This window comes from Durio zibethinus, unplaced genomic scaffold (assembly GCF_047325235.1).
Source record: "Durio zibethinus cultivar Kanyao isolate XHJ-2024 unplaced genomic scaffold, ASM4732523v1 HiC_scaffold_391, whole genome shotgun sequence".
Lineage (NCBI taxonomy): Eukaryota > Viridiplantae > Streptophyta > Magnoliopsida > Malvales > Malvaceae > Durio > Durio zibethinus.
Window position 1 is genome coordinate 77,501 of NW_028323014.1, and position 5,000 is coordinate 82,500.

Consider the following 5,000-nt stretch of genomic DNA (forward strand, 5'->3'; position numbering starts at 1 on the left):
GCGGGCGCTTGCCTCGACCACCATCGGCACACGCTGGGCACTGGTGCGGGCGCTTGCCTCGACCACCATCGGCACACGCTGGGCCCTGGTGCGGGCGGTTGCCTCGATCACCATCGGCACACGCTGGGCCCTGGTGCGGGCGGTTGCCCCCAGCACCATCGGCACACGTTGGGCCCTGGTGCGGGCGCTTGCCTCGACCACCATCGGCACACGCTGGGCCCTGGTGCGGGCGCTTGCCTCGACCACCATCGGCACACGCTGGGCCCTGGTGCGGTCGGTTGACTCGAGCACCATCGGCACACGCTGGGCCCTGGTGCGGGCGCTTGCCTCGACCACCATCGGCACACGCTGGGCCCTGGTGCGGCAGGTTGCCTCGACCACCATCGGCACACGCTGGGCCCTGGTGCGGTCGGTTGCCTCGACCACCATCGGCACACGCTGGGCCCTGGTGCGGTCGGTTGCCTCGACCACCATCGGCACACGCTGGGCCCTGGTGCGGGCGCTTGCCTCGAGCACCATCGGCACACGCTGGGCCCTGGTGCGGCCGGTTGCCCCGATAACCATCGGCACACGCTGGGCCCTGGAGCGGCCGGTTGCCTCGATCACCATCGGCAAAAGCTGGGCCCTGGTGCGGGCGCTTGCCTCGACCACCATCGGCACACGCTGGGCACTGGTGCGGGCGCTTGCCTCGACCACCATCGGCACACGCTGGGCCCTGGTGCGGGCGGTTGCCTCGATCACCATCGGCACACGCTGGGCCCTGGTGCGGGCGGTTGCCTCGATCACCATCGGCACACGCTGGGCCCTGGTGCGGGCGGTTGCCCCCAGCACCATCGGCACACGTTGGGCCCTGGTGCGGGCGCTTGCCTCGACCACCATCGGCACACGCTGGGCCCTGGTGCGGGCGCTTGCCTCGACCACCATCGGCACACGCTGGGCCCTGGTGCGGGCGCTTGCCTCGACCACCATCGGCACACGCTGGGCCCTGGTGCGGTCGGTTGACTCGAGCACCATCGGCACACGCTGGGCCCTGGTGCGGGCGCTTGCCTCGACCACCATCGGCACACGCTGGGCCCTGGTGCGGCAGGTTGCCTCGACCACCATCGGCACACGCTGGGCCCTGGTGCGGTCGGTTGCCTCGACCACCATCGGCACACGCTGGGCCCTGGTGCGGTCGGTTGCCTCGACCACCATCGGCACACGCTGGGCCCTGGTGCGGGCGCTTGCCTCGAGCACCATCGGCACACGCTGGGCCCTGGTGCGGCAGGTTGCCTCGACCACCATCGGCAGCCTCGACCACCATCGGCACACGCTGGGCCCTGGTGCGGGCGTTTCCCTCGACCACCATCGGCACACGCTCCGCCCTGGTGCGGTCGGTTGCCTCGAGCACCATCGGCACACGCTGGGCCCTGGTGCGGCAGGTTGCCTCGACCACCATCGGCACACGCTGGGCCCTGGTTCGGGCGGTTGCCTCGACCACCATCGGCACACGCTGGGCCCTGGTGCGGGCGCTTGCCTCGACCACCATCGGCACACGCTCGGCCCTGGTGCGGTCGGTTGCCTCGAGCACCATCGGCACACGCTGGGCCCTGGTGCGGCAGGTTGCCTCGACCACCATCGGCACACGCCGGGCCTTGGTGCGGGCGCTTGCCTCGACCACCATCGGCACACGCTGGGCCCTGGTGCGGCAGGTTGCCTCGAGCACCATCGGCACACGCTGGGCCCTGGTGCGGTCGGTTGCCTCGACCACCATCGGCACACGCTGGGCCCTGGTGCGGGCGCTTGCCTCGACCACCATCGGCACACGCTGGGCCCTGGTGCGGCAGGTTCCCTCGACCACCATCGGCACACGCTGGGCCCTGGTGCTGGCGGTTGCCTCGACCACCATCGGCACACGCTGGGCCCTGGTGCGGGCGGTTGCCTCGAACACCATCGGCACAAGCCGGCCCTTGGTGCGGGCGGTTGCCTCGAGCACCATCGGCACACGCTGGGCCCTGGTGCGGGCGGTTGCCTCGACCACCATCGGCACACGCTGGGCCCTGGTGCGGGCGCTTGCCCCGAACACCATCGGCACAAGCCGGCCCTTGGTGCGGGCTCCTGGCTCGACCACCATCGGCACACGCTGGGCCCTGGTGCGGGCGGTTGCCTCGAACACCATCGGCACACGCCGGCCCTTGGTGCGGCCGGTTGCCTCGACCACCATCGGCACACGCTCGGCCTTGGTGAGGGCGCTTGCCTCGACCACCATCGGCACACGCTGGGCCCTGGTGCGGGCGCTTACCTCGACCACCATCGGCACACGCTCGGCCTTGGTGCGGGCGCTTGCCTCGACCACCATCGGCACACGCTGGGCCCTGGTGCGGGCGGTTGCCTCGACCACCATCGGCACACGCTGGGCCCTGGTGCGGCAGGTTGCCTCGAGCACCATCGGCACACGCTGGGCCCTGGTGCGGTCGGTTGCCTCGAGCACCATCGGCACACGCTGGGCGCTGGTGCGGGCGCTTGCCTCGACCACCATCGGCACACGCTGGGCCCTGGTGCGGCAGGTTGCCTCGATCACCATCGGCACACGCTGGGCCCTGGTGCGACAGGTTGCCTCGAGCACCATCGGCACACTATCGGCCCTGGTGCGGGCGCTTGCCTCGACCACCATCGGCACACGCTGGGCCCTGGTGCGGGCGCTTGCCTCGGGCACCATCGGCACACGCTGGGCCCTGGTGCGGGCGGTTGCCTCGAGCACCATCGGCACACGCTGGGCCCTGGTGGGTTTAGGCACATCTTCAAATTTCTGCCGTGCCAATGCCATTTTTATGGCTTGTAAATTCATACAATGGTCCCCTAAGCCTTCACGTGAAGTTTCGTTGGAAGATGACTCGTTTTCTATTTTTCACAATTTTCGAAACTTTTTGCGGTTCGGGATTTTTTAAAATTTTTTTATAAGGATTTTTGGCCCCAAATTTTGTAGGCATGATCCTTCTATTTTTGTTGGCATGCACAAAAAAATTCAGCTAAAAACTCGAAGTAGAGAAGATTTTGTGACCGTTTGAAAAAAGTGTCCCCATTTCAGACACTTTAACGGCTACTGGTAGCAAACCTGTAAAATCTCAAATGCTCTTTAAGGGGGTGTGAATTCTCAGAGGTTTGATGAGGGATAGGGGGCCAACACAAGGCCAAGTACCAGCACCCATCGCACATCATGTGCGCACACCCCCCCGGCCCCCCTCCCAATCGCCGGAACTCCAATGCCGCCGGTCAGGTTCTCCGGCGGTACTCCGGCGATGCTCCGGCGATGCTCCGGCGATGCTGTCCCGAGTGAAAAAAATGCGGCACCAGCACATGCTGGAGCCAAGCATGGGCACCGTGGCTCAAAATCGAACTTCGGCCAAGGCCTCGACCATCAATGGCACATGATGACGCATGGTGATGGCACATGCATCGACCATCATCGGCATAGGCTGCCCTTCGGTACGGGCACTTGCCTCGACCGCCATCGGCACAAGCTGGGCCCTGGTGTGGGTTGTTGCCTCGATCACAATCGGCACATGCTGAGCCTTGGTGCGGGCGGTTGCCTCGAGCACCATCGGCAGACCCTGGGCCCTGGTGCGGCCGGTTGCCCCGATAACCATCGGCACACGCTGGGCCCTGGGGCGGGCGCTTGCCCCCAGCACCATCGGCACACGCTGGGCCCTGGTGCGGGCGCTTGCCCCGAACACCATCGGCACAAGCCGGCCCTTGGTGCGGGCTCCTGGCTCGACCACCATCGGCACACGCTGGGCCCTGGTGCGGGCGGTTGCCTCGAACACCATCGGCACACGCCAGCCCTTGGTGCGGCCGGTTGCCTCGACCACCATCGGCACACGCTCGGCCTTGGTGAGGGCGCTTGCCTCGACCACCATCGGCACACGCTGGGCCCTGGTGCGGGCGCTTGCCTCGACCACCATCGGCACACGCTCGGCCTTGGTGCGGGCGCTTGCCTCGACCACCATCGGCACACGCTGGGCCCTGGTGCGGGCGGTTGCCTCGACCACCATCGGCACACGCTCGGCCTTGGTGAGGGCGCTTGCCTCGACCACCATCGGCACACGCTGGGCCCTGGTGCGGGCGCTTGCCTCGACCACCATCGGCACACGCTCGGCCTTGGTGCGGGCGGTTGCCTCGACCACCATCGGCACACGCTGGGCCCTGGTGCGGGCGGTTGCCTCGACCACCATCGGCACACGCTGGGCCCTGGTGCTGGCGGTTGCCTCGACCACCATCGGCACACGCTGGGCCCTGGTGCGGGCGGTTGCCTCGAACACCATCGGCACAAGCCGGCCCTTGGTGCGGGCGGTTGCCTCGAGCACCATCGGCACACGCTGGGCCCTGGTGCGGGCGGTTGCCTCGACCACCATCGGCACACGCTGGGCCCTGGTGCGGACGGTTGCCTCGAGCACCATGGGCACACGCTGGCCCTTGGTGCGGGCTCTTGCCTCGACCACCATCAGCAGAAGATTGCCCCTACGTCGAACACCATCGATACATGCCGGGCCTTGGTGTGGGCACATGCCTCGAGCTGGTGCGGGCGGTTGCCTCGACCACCATCGGCTCACGTTGGCCCTTGTTGCGGGCACATGCCTCGACCACCATCGGCACCTGCGCACCCTCGGTGTGGGATTTGCTTGTTTGGAAAAAGTGTCCCCGTTTCAGACATTTTAACGTCTACTGGTAGCATATCTGTAAAATCTCTAATGCTCTTTAGGGGGTGGTGGTCCGGCACCCCCTCTCCCCCCCCCACGGGGGGAGTAGGTGTGCGCGATGGGCCTCCCATTGCGTGCACCCCGGCCAACGTCCCTCGAACGAAATACAGGGCGTGCATGCCTTCCGGCGATTTTTGTCCGGCGACTGGTTGCTCCGGTGACCGGCAGGCGCCCATGGCCTCGATCGGTTGGCTTGCATGCAAAAAAGGGGAGCCGAGCTCCAGCCCGTGCACGCGGCGGATGCTGCCCTAGACCCCAGACCAA